Genomic DNA, 12,547 nt, shown 5'->3' on the forward strand with positions numbered 1-12,547 from the left:
TGGCTACCAATTAAAAGGCATGGGAATGCACATTACATAATAAAGAAATTGAGAGTGCTGCAACTTAGAAAGCAGAGAGAGGACTTATAGTGGGGGGGGGGGAGGCAGTAAGTTCTACATGACAACTATTAGAATGAGAGAGAAATGGAACCTTCCTGTTCAAAGGTAGTATACCACCAGGGAATAACAAAAGGAACAGCTATCACCCTTGATGGTTGGTTGGTTTGTTTTAAAGCATTTATAAATGGTTTAGTATTTTTAAAGATGAATGGGAACCCTTTACAAAGTATTTGAAGATGCGACAAAGCGAACTGGACTCCTTGGCTGGCATTGAATAAACATTCACAAACTTTTTATTGATAATTATTACTTAAATAGTTTGAGGATCTATACAACTGTGTAACATGCAGAAAACAGCATTTTTAGAGAAATCAAAGACTGGAACTGAGGGAAGTCGGGAGTGGGGGTGGGTGGGTTCTGTGGGGGAACGGAGGGGGAGGGAGGAAAAAAGGGGGAAATAAGGGTGATATGTTTCTAGATAATATGTTTTGTTTTAATTTTGAATAAAAAAGTAAAATTTATATATAAATGGTTTAGTATTTTTAAACCTGCAACATAGAAAAAACTAACAATATTATTAAAACAAAAATACAATATAAAACCAGTAAAACAATATTATAAAAGTAGATAAAAATAGAAATTCAGTAAATTAAAACAAACTGAAAACAAGGTTTGATTTATATGAGTCAGGTAAGGCCTGGGCAGAAAGATGTGTCTTTAAAAGACATATGAAGCAACTGATGGTTGCTGCTTCACATATCTTCAGATCTACTGAGAACTGCTAGAAAAAGTGTAAGAAGCTTTATGAAACTGTCTTATACAGAGTCAGACCACTGGGCCATTTATGGCAGTGCTGCCAACTAACACGGGCGCCAGCTCCAAGCTCTCATCTTTTCCACCTGAACTATATGTTTGTTTTTAAACTGAGAATGGAAGGGATTGAACCTGGGACCTTCTGTGCTGTCAAACTGTTATGCATGTGTATGAATAATGAAGTGAATGCAGTCACCCTGGATACGTTAAGAGGGACCAGAACACATTGATCTCCTCATCTGTTGCACTACAGATTTCTGCACTACAGCAGAAAAAAAAGAGATTGTAGCATCTGTCAGGCAAAGCAGCTATAGGAGGGCAGACTTAAAACTTACAGCTATATGCATGGAGGCTTGTGTGCACCCTGGAACCCCCGTATGCATGCACACCATGGGGACGTGTGCACCAGGATGGGGTTGGTCAGCATAGCCCTGCCCTCCCTCCTTCACACAATCCTCCAATGCATAAGAGAAACATGTGGTTTACCCTAGAGCAGTGGTTCCCAGTTGGTGGTCCATGAAACCCAGGTGGGTTTCAACTGTCCAGGACACCCCGTTTTTGGGTACCATGTGTAGGAGCAGAGCCCAGAAAACATGCATCCTGTTTTTGTGCTGGAACATGTTGGAGGGTATGGTGGCAGAAAGTACCACAGAGAGAGCAACATTTTCAAAAGTAGGGGGCCCATGGCTTGACTTTTGAAAAATAGGGGGTCCGCAGTACTTAGGTAATTGGGAACCACTGCCCTGAAATATATTTGTCTGCCGTGAGGTTTAAGAACATAGGAATAGTCTTGCTGGTCAGACCAAGGTCCACGCTCTCTTCTTCAGCTTTCCATTTCTGTCGGCTGAAATCCTGTGCAGGATTTATTTTGATATTCGCTTTGGGTTTAGTTGGCGTTTGAACTACTGAAAATCAAAAATCATTGCACAGTTTAAATTCCAAGTACTTTAAAGGTTTACAAATTGAGATAAGGGGAAGTAGATTATGGATTCCACACTATTTGATGTTTTGAAAATGCACTGTAATGTTGAAGCACCAGAAGGGATTAAGGCTACAATCGCCTGTGCAGGCAGAGATAGGACACATGAGGTAATACAATCCAGATGTCTGCCAGGTTACATATGCACAATTCACCTTACAAATGCTGGCTGAGTGTGGCATATTAGTTTTAAAAGTACCACACTACACACTAAGAGGAAGAAGCAATGATGTCCCAAAGAGTTGGGTTGGGTTTTCTGTGGAAGTAAGAATTGACTTTCAATCCATGAAATCAGCCTTCACCAACCTGGTGCCCTCCAGATGTTTTGGACTATGAGTTGTGGTCCAAATGACCCAGAGGGCACCATACTGGTGAATTTAGGGCTTGACAAATCTTCATTCTTCATTCTTATTAGCAGTATTCCTTGAAAATGTATTTCTTCTATTATCTGGGACATCTATGGAAATTATGGCATCAGCAGAAGTAAAAGGAGCTGTTTTCTTTAGATTCTTCTCATTTGCTATAACTGTCAATCTATTTGCAATGTGAAATCCAATTTTGAATGTTTTTCTGAGTCTTACTATGTCAGAGGCAAACAATATATAACATTACAGGACAGACCATGTAGATAAATAATGGTTTCACCAACTTTACCCTAAAATAAGTTGAATTTGACAACTGAATTGAATGCACTTTGTAACATCCAAAGCTACTGTCTACCAGATCTCTAACTTCAGTATAACCTAAATGAGATGTATGATAATCATTGGAATGGTCATTGAAGCATTGCGGAACATCTATGAATATTCCAAATTGTCAGTTCAAAAGAAAACTACCAACACAATATTTAAATTTTAATCCTAAAATCAGAAGTGCATGGAAAGCAGGTCCTTGAAAAATATGTCACACTTTGGCCAGCTCAAAGGACAATTATTCTCTACTGCTGCCAGGATTGGAGGTTCTAGCATAATGTAATGTCCATAGTACCTACTATTCAATCAACAGGCTTCCTATAGTGGCCAAAAAGATGCCTCTGGAAAGCCTATGAACAGAGCATGAAGGCAGCAGCCCCTTCCTAGCTATTGCTTACCCCCCACATTAAAATCCATTCAGAATTCACAGCAAAATGCCAAACTAGAGGAACTTTTAGTCCAATCCAGCATGACTTCTTTTCTGATGCTTTTTGAAAATAAACATGGCTTGCTTTGGCTTTTGCCTTTCAAGGATTGGAACTCAAGCATATTTATTTTCAAAATGGAGGTAAACTGGTCTCCAAGTACGGCAGTAACTAAAAATCAGCATATATAGTGCAGAGCCATTTGGCCAACATTTAATGGAATTCCAGACCATAATTCTTTAAATGTCAAGGGCATAATGACAACACACATGCTTTGCTTCAAACATCCAGAGTTCATTCTCTGTTGTCTTCAGGCCGGGCTGGAAATGTCCTATGTCTGAAATACTAAAGGTCCACTGCAGTGAGGGCCACATTACTCAAGTACAAAGCTGTCAGGGACTACATTCCAGTGGCCAGAGTCAGACCCACGTCATGCTACTTCTTATGGAAACAGAGGCATATATCTAATTCTTAGTATAATTTTTAAGGTAAAGGTAAAGAGACCCCTGACCATTAGGTCCAGTCGTGGCTGACTCTGGGGTTGCGGCGCTCATCTCCCTTTATTGGCTGAGGGAGCCGGCGTACAGCTTCCGGGTCATGTGGCCAGCATGACTAAGCCGCTTCTGGCAAACCAAAGCAGCGCACAGAAACACCGTTTACCTTCCCGCCAGAGTGGTACCCATTTATCTACTTGCACTTTTGAGGTGCTTTTGAACTGCTAGGTTGACTGGGGCAGGGACCGAGCAATGGGAGCTCACCCCGTCGCAGGGATTCGAACTGCTGACCTTCTGATCGGCAAGTCCTAGGCTCTGTGGTTTAACCCACAGCGCCACCCACGTACCTTCCATTTTATCCATACATTTTTTTACAAAATTGTAAAAAGAAGTTCTTCACCTCCTTTTATTTGTTCTGACTGCAAAAAAAAGCAAATAAAGAACTCAGTAATCCCAGAAGATTGCAAGTAAGGTCAATGTACAGCTAAACTGTGTAAGCCCTGCCTTACCGCTATTCAAAGCCTCAAACTTCAACATGCAATTGCATCCTGAAATATGCATGCATACAATTGCAAAATGCATGGACACTTTCTGAATATTTGCAAAGAATGCAAGTCCACCTCTTCGCTGGGACATTTTACATTCTGCTTTGATTGTCTTAGAGCAGATCTCTGTGCACAGGAAGGTGCTGTAATTGCAAACTTTGCACTACATCAAAGCATTTGTTCCTCTAACTGCTTCCTGCTGAACAATCAAGGAGTGGAAGGGGACCCCAAGAATCAATGTCCCAGAGCAGTTTCCCCATCCTGGTGTAGCTGATACTAAGCTAGATGCACCAATGGTATGACTCAGTGAAAGGCAGCTTTCTGTGCTAATAAGGTTGCATTTCATGGCTTCTTGGTTTAGGAGCTGAATTTTTAAAACCACAAAATAACAAGGAGAAGGCAGCATCACAAGAACCGAATTGCCAGCACCTTAACCATGTTAATGATAATAAATGTCAAAAAAAGAGAATAACCTTTTGACTGGAGATTCATTCTGTGAAAAGAGATTAAGGAATTCAATGTCCTGATTTACAGCTTGCCTAACAAGGGGAAATCAATACTGCATCAAATTCGGACCAAAATAAGACTTGATTTTCTATTATTCCGACAAGGACACGCAATACACTGAAGGTGAGCAGGTCTAGCTGCCAGATGACAAAACCTCATTTCATCTTGCAAGCTGAGACACCACCCCCCCCCCCCCCAAAAAAAACACCTCTAGGGAAAGACAGTAAGGTAAAGAAAAGCAGCTAGGATCTAGGGGGCTATCCAATCCCAAAGGCATCCCATCTGCTGCCACAAATAGCCCCTGATCCTAAAGAAAGCCACCCACACATATATATGTTATTACCACAACCTTAGCTGAGACACAGACAAATGCCTTCTCTCTCAAAATGTTAAGTAAAATGCATAACTACAGTAATAGTCTCTGCCCCACTATCCAACTCAGCCACCTTTTCCTAGGCTGTGACATGGGTGCTCTGCCCCATCACTGTGAGCTCTTTGCCATAAAAGGCCTTTTCAGGTAGCAATCATTTATGGAAGGGAAACAGTGTAGTTCACTTTGGGGTAGAAAGAGTTAAGAGCTTGTCTGAGAGCTGGACCAGTGAGAAGGTATGATGCTCAGCTGAAAATATATCCTTTGTCAAAAATCTTTTGCTAAAATTAAGGGGCAACCAGCAAAAAAGGCCCCAATTATGCAATATTTGGGCCAGGTCTCTACATGTAGCAGAATGAGCTTATAGAGTAGAATACACCATCTGCTCATTCTTGTTGGTGAAAAGTAAAAACTGCCTCCAAGTGACCAGGAACATATTTTTGCTTTTGCTTTTGCAAAGCGGTAATGCTGGACTTGGCTTCAATCGCACAATCAATATGCCACATATGAAATGTTCATGTTCCTTCTGTGAGAGGACTAGTGATCTTTGTTCAGTTATTTGGAAGGCCAGATTGGCAGATATGCTGAGAAAGCCCATTGAGACTCTCCTAACCCCCCTTTGTCTAGTTTCTAGTGCTGCAGTATTTCACTGATTAATCAGAATAGTTAATTAAGAGTGAACCCTCTTGGAAGAGGCATTCCCCTCCCTTCTCTCGCATAAGGAAAGCCTCTTCTAAAATGGCACCTGTTGGAGCATCATCTAAAGATAAAAGGTGTGTGCTCTTTACTATTTATTATTAACTGATAAACCTCATATGATTAATTGACTTAAGTTTCTTTCACTAGGCAACAGGTTCTCTTTAAACAGGTCACCTTGACACCAAGGGCTTATTCACATTTACCTTCTGTCCCACTTTCCAGACACAGGTCCACACTTTAAAGCTCCGAGCCTGAGCGCTCTTCTTTTCACCCCAGAGCTTTCCCCATGAAAACTTGCTCTTTAAAGCCAAAATGCAACAAACAGCAATTCAGGTTTCCTGTGGATTGCCATTAGCTCCAAATCAGCAGTAAAGAGCAGGTTGTTGCAGGGAGGGAAAGCTTTAAAATAAAAAAAAAAAATCGTGATCAGACTGTGCCTGGAAAGCATGTTGGAAAGTTAAGTGTGGATAAGCCCCAAGCTACACCAAAAAGAAATGTGTTTCACAAAACTTAAATGCAAGTATCAAAAAGAAAGCCCAGAGGGGAGGGAGGGGAGGAACAAGCCAGTAACTAGCTTATGCCAACAGAGGAGGGGGAGAGAGAAAATATTTGACATTTCCATTCCCAGAAAAAGATGGATTTAAAAGAAAGAAAATTAATTGAGTGCTATAAATAATGCAAGGCAGAGTTTTCAAAACTGCTAATGAATGTGTTAAAGATTTCTAGCAATGATACTTTGTACTGAAATGTGTGTTACGCTATCCCAATGAGTTCCTTACCTGCAGAAATGCTTATCTGAAATTTGTGCAAACTGGAAAATCCAAATGTTGTTTCTCTCCCACCAGGTGGAGACAAATAATACAGCACACAAAGTCTTCCATGTAGCAAAAGCTTCATTCCGAAGAGTCAGAACGACAAGCAATGCAGCTTGCAGGCAGTGCCTTTCCTCATTAAAGCCAACAGCAAACTCCCATATGCAGACAAGCAACGTATCTTGCTCAGAGCATCACCTCAAAACTAACATTGCCAGCCAAAAGCAAAGAATTAAACTGATTGTCCCTGGGCAGACCTTTATTTAAAGAACGGCTGTTTCAGAATGGCAGATGAGGCAGAGCTGGTGAGAACAATGCTAGCTGGCCAACTCCCTCTTGCCTTCTGCTATCATATCTTTTCATCTGAAGCTTTTAGAGAACCAGAGTTCTGGCAAAAACAATTCTTCGTTCCTCCGCCCCCCCCCCAATTCAATATTTGCCTGATTGCAGGGGAAGGGAGAAATGCACCCATAGTGGGAGCCCCACACTGGGGGAAAAATAGTAACAACAGCCTAAGATAGCTCAACCATCTATAAAATCAAACAATATTGACTCTGTCTGAGATAGTCTCTGATCTGTGTTCTTTCTTGCTCTACAAGACAAGAAGATACTTTAACATCACTTGATATGCTGGGGATTGATCCTGGGACATTTGGCATGCCGAGCTTGTACTCGTATGACTGACCTCTGGTCACTCTTCCCAAATATGAGAGAACATTTGCGTGAGATAAACCCACTTGCCAGAGGGGCTGGTGGTCAGCTTGAGATTCAAAATGGAGTTGGCCTATTTGAGCAAGCTCCTTCCTTCCAACGTTCACTCCATATCTACTTTGAAATTGGAGCTTTTATAATCCAGACCCTATGTGACACAGAGCTGTAGCTCTAGCAGGGTGGGGGGTGGGAATATTTGTTTGTTTGTTTGTGTTATACCACCTATCCAACTTTGCATTTCACAGCATGTTAACCCCACCCCCACAACAACAAAAATCACAGAATCCCACCCAAAAAGCCCAATGTGAATCAATAAAATCCTAATAATACGTAACACTTAAACCAGCTATGGAACAGCAGCTAAGCTATTTTCACCAGCACAAGGCCCACAGAAGCAACTGTAATGCAAGATACAAAACGAAATCCAGAAATGGTTGAGAGAAGGGAAGAAAGCATTCACTTGGCACCTAAAAGGCATCAATGTACAGTAGGTGCCAGGAAAACCTGTCTGGAAAAGAGTGATCCCAGTCATGAAGAGGAGACTGGATTTAATCTGAAGAGCAGTAGCAGGGGCAGCAAACCGAGATGAGGAAAAAGTACAGTGGAACCTCGTTTGTCAAACGTAATCCGTTGCGGAAGACTGTTCGACTTCTGAAATGTTTGACAACCAAGGTGCAATTGCCAGTCGGCAAAATCCATTTGACTTCCGAGGTGCATTCAAAAATGAAAGCATTCACTTCCAGGTTGTCGCTGTTCGAAAGCCGAAACATTCGACTTCAGAAGCATTCGACAACTGACGTTCCACTGTATAGCAGGGGTTAGTGAAAAAAGGTACCTATGGCAGAGAAAGTGATACATTTCAAGACATTTAAAACTGGACACAGCAAGAAGAACAAATAATAAATTTATGGATTTTTAGATGTCAGTTCACATTCATCTAGTCTCTTTGATTAGGAGGTCTAGGAAGGTAATTAAGCCGGTCTTCCAAAGACACACAATTATTTTCATTTCAAGCAGTGCACAATAGCCATGGATTCCCTGCTTACAGAAACCACTGTAGGGCTGCATCTCATTTGCAGTTGTTTCTGGAAAGAGATTGAAGAGTGGCTTTTGGAATGCTGGCTCTTCATCCAAAAAAGCTGTCCTACAAACATATTCACTTAAACACAGATGTCTGGGTGCACATGAACACACACACACACAATACCCCATAACATCTCAAGAATAGCTTTACTAAATCAAGAGTACCTCAAGTGAGCCAGCATTTATGCCAGCCACTGAGGACTCTAAGTCCTCTTTGGACTATTCCCCCCAAAATAATTTTTGTACTTCTGCAAACCTCTGACATTCCTAATAAACCCCCATTTTGCTACGTAAAGTTCTACACGAGCAAAATGGCTTCACTATTACTATATAAGGTGATTCCATGTTTTCCTAAAGCAAATGTAGCCTGCCTTGAATGCATTCTCTGGCCACAATCCAAGAGTTTGTTGTTTTACACACACACACACACACACACACACAATGTGCATAAATAATTAACAACTCTATGCAACAGAATGAGATTACTGTTCTGTTTTCCCCCTTACAATTTATTTTTCTTATTCCTTACTCTTACGCCCAATGTATATTGCCTTTCTTATCAGCAGCCAAAATATAATACATATTTTAACACTAGCTTGTAGGGTACTGAAAATGAATATGTGCATTTGCACACTGACATACAAACAAACATGATGTAGCAAAGCTTCTTACATTTTAAGGTAACAGCCAGCCAGGCCAGATGTTTTATGTTCACAAGTACACCAGCATTATTCAAAAAAGTGAATTTACAAGGAAAAAGAAGAAGAAATAAGACACTTTACCTGATGAAACAGAAAAATCGTACAACGAAATGTCATTGTGGAAACCATCCCAAGATACATTGTTTTGTCCACCAAAGATTGCAGCAGGAAAAGGGCAGGGAGGGGAAAGAAAACAGAAATCTGATTAGTCTTTTGTTAATTCTGCCATATCGTTCATTTTACTATCAAAGGTATGGAGCATCATAACAACTGTCAAACCAGTGAATTCAGTGGTATTTACTTACCATTTTACAGAAATGCCCACAGGCACTTCATAAATAATTTTGGAAAAATACTGCTGCATTGGGTTTTCTTCTTCTTTTTTTAAGGAAATGTAACAGTGTGCCATATGCTTCCTAATTTTGTATTCATTTACAAGAGCGAACAACAACAAGCTACCATAATAAGCATCTGCATGGCACAGAAACAAGGAAAATAAGATGCAATAATATTGAAAGGAAGGAAAGATTGAGAGCTCTGCAGAACCTTAAAGAAGAAAGTACTTGCACATCCATCCCAATTTTGATGCTTCAGATTCGTTCTGGACTTCCTACAATGTTCAGGAACATATCCAAGACGGAACATAAGAAGCTGCCTTAGGTAAAGGTAAAGGGACCCCTGACCATTAAGTCCAGTCATGACCGACTCTGGGGTTGCGGTGCTCATCTCACTTTATTGGCCGAGGGAGCCGGCGTACAGCTTCCAGGTCATGTGGCCAGCATAACTAAGCCGCTTCTGGTGAACCAGAGCAGCACACGGAAACACTGTTTACCTTCCCGCCGGAGCAGTACCTATTTATCTACTTGCACTTTGACGTGCTTTCAAACTCCTTATACTGAACTAAATGGTCCATCTAGCTCAGTATTGATTACATGGAGTGGCCACAGCTCTCCAGGGTTTCAGGCAGGAGTCATCTGCAGCCCTATCTAGAGATGCCAGGAGATGGAACCAGGGGTGTATGGCAGATGCTCCACCACAGAGCCAAAACCCTTCCTCAGGTGAAGGTCAAGGCTCCCCAGAATTCTTTATTCTGAAAGTAACAGAATAACATTACATAAGGCACCTCTCCTCTCCATAACACAAGGAACACAGACAATTAATGGGTTTATCAGCTTCGCTGTCATATCCCTTACACCAGGGTTCCCATGCCATTCCAAGGACTCAGATTAGGTAGACTCACAGATCACCTTGCAGTGGGAGTCTTTAGTACCCTGTTCTTTACCATTACAGCTGAGGACATCGCCCTCCGATCAGCCAGACTTGGGGGATTATTCCCCTGCATGTATTCCTGCTCAACATGCAACTGTGGGATCATCTAAGGAACCCTTTCAGGACTATGGACAGCAACTGGGAGGGAGGGGAGAACCTGAGAAGGTCCTGTCAGCCTTCAGAGGACTCTGGTCTTTGAATGAGACAAGATATCCCATAGTTCGACCTGCAGGGCTAAGGTTGATCTATAAGAGGCTCTGGTAATCACTACCAATTTTCCTGTAAGTACCAGCAGAGCAGGAGACCTGCATGAATTTAGGGATGAATAAACCAGTCAATTTGCTGTCCATGTCACTTTCTGTTTGTTCACAAATCCATTCCATCCCATTTCCACATACATCTGTGATTCTAAATATTTTTAATCTGTTCAAAAATTCACACTAACCTAAGTATTTAAATTTCTAAACATGTTTTGATAAGGTTTTTTTTTTGAGCTGAGAACTTGTGCTGGAACATTCTGAAACTCTGAAGATGAATCCACACATAAGCATGGGAGATATAAGGTCAAGTCAGTTCATAACAGAATTTGTCACGATCAAATTCCTCAAGCATTCCATCATGAGCTAGATATTATTTTGATTTATTTAATACTTTCACAACCTGCTTTTCCACCCACTTCTACACTTGCAAGGCAGCTAACAGCCATGAAATATAATAAACAATCACATTAAAATAACAAGACACTTAAAGTAATATGACACTCTAAAACAGAGCAGGCTCTTTAGGATTTTGTGTGTGCGTATAATTATTATTTTTTTAAAAAAAAAACCCTCACAACTCTATGTTGAAGGCTTAAAATAACTTTTCCATGTGTTTTCTGAATCTTAGAATGGTGTCAGCAGTGCAATTCTCAAAAGAAAAAAAAAGCATTTACTAGTGAGGTGCCAATGCCGAAAAGGCTTTGCCCATGTGCTGAGGCAAGAGGGGCATCTACAGAGCCCTGTGGTGCCCTATTCAATACCCAAGGAGGTTTGGTTCATTTAGAACAAGACTTTACCTAAGAAATCTGATCAAAAGCAACACCTTGACTAGAGTCTAGAAACAATGTGGCAGCTGGTGCAGCTGTTTCAGTACTCATTTTGAACCATTTTGAAATGTGCAAATGGTCTTCAAGAGCAGCCCGTGCAGAATGCACTGAAGGAGCCCAGCCTGGAAATTACTGGAGGCAGGTGGCAAGTTTGCCTCGAGTTGGGCTACCATTGAAACTTCCCTAACAATTACCAACAATGGCCATTAAAGACTTGTCTATGTAGTTTGCAAGATCAGCGATCACTGCCTCCTGTAATGAAACAGGGGGACTCCCCTCATACAATGAGGCTCTCTTTCTCCTTATTCATAAGCAGTTTCTGATGGCAGAGACTGGTTGCAGCCTTCCTTCAAGCACATTATCAGCTTCCTTGTGAGCTAACCATACAGCAGCAAGCAGAGAATTATGTTGCTTTATTTCTCTGAGCAGTAGGAAGTCCAAGGCAAACTTCTCAGCTTGGATCCTTAGCAGAAAGGCTTATGCAGCAATCAGGCGCACCTAGTATGGGAACTGAATAATGCCTACAATGAATTTTCAACAGAAATCCAGAGCTTTGGGCTTGGGCAAAACATAAATAAAAAAACACACACTGATGCATCAGCGGAATGCAAAGAGAAGCTTGGGTGAAAGTAGTGACACTACTCAAGGAAGGGTTCAAAAAGTAATTCATTCAGTCCACTTTTTGCAGCAAACCAAGCCAACCCACTGCTCCCAAAATTGTTTGTGGACCAGAATGCAACTCCTAGTCAGATCACACACTTCTCTAGATTTTGTAATCCATGTTTTAGTGCACGAAACTTTCAGACAAAAATATTTATTTCATGTAAAAAGCTGCATAAAAAATTTGTGTAATTCATATGGAAACTGTACAAAATCTGCAAAATTTAAATGCAGAATTTTCACTTTTTTTCAAAAACTCTCCACAAAATAGGACAGGACAGATATATGTCTGAGCACTGGCAACAACTGAAACAGCCATTTTTATTTAACCTATGAAGGTCAAACAAACTGTGCATTAGAATTTGAACAAATGGAAATTCTTAGTGTTAAAAATTCACTCTGGGGATAGGAACATGGCATCACACCAAGTAATATTTTTTCCACCTGGCTAAGTATTTCCGGGGGGGGGGTGTGGGGTGTGAGGGAGAGAAGATATAAACTGGTGTTGATGCAAAGATACTGTAAATGGAATAAATGGTCACAATAATTCAACCATATCAGCACATCCAACATGATACACATTTCCACAGGATGAAAGCATTGAACAAAGTTTGCCATTCATTGTCAGTTAAATTTTGCC

General features: G+C 41.0%; 1 protein-coding gene across 10 annotated transcripts in view; it reads right to left on the reverse strand.

Annotated features, from left to right (window-relative positions):
• NCAM1 (neural cell adhesion molecule 1) overlaps nucleotides 1-12,547 on the reverse strand; it is a 222,811-nt gene that overhangs the window by 143,505 nt on the left and 66,759 nt on the right. The gene's annotated exons all lie outside the window — the stretch shown is intronic.

The sequence above is a fragment of the Podarcis erhardii genome, assembly GCF_964252035.2.
Source record: "Podarcis erhardii genome assembly, chromosome: 16".
In the NCBI taxonomy this organism is placed as follows: domain Eukaryota; kingdom Metazoa; phylum Chordata; class Lepidosauria; order Squamata; family Lacertidae; genus Podarcis; species Podarcis erhardii.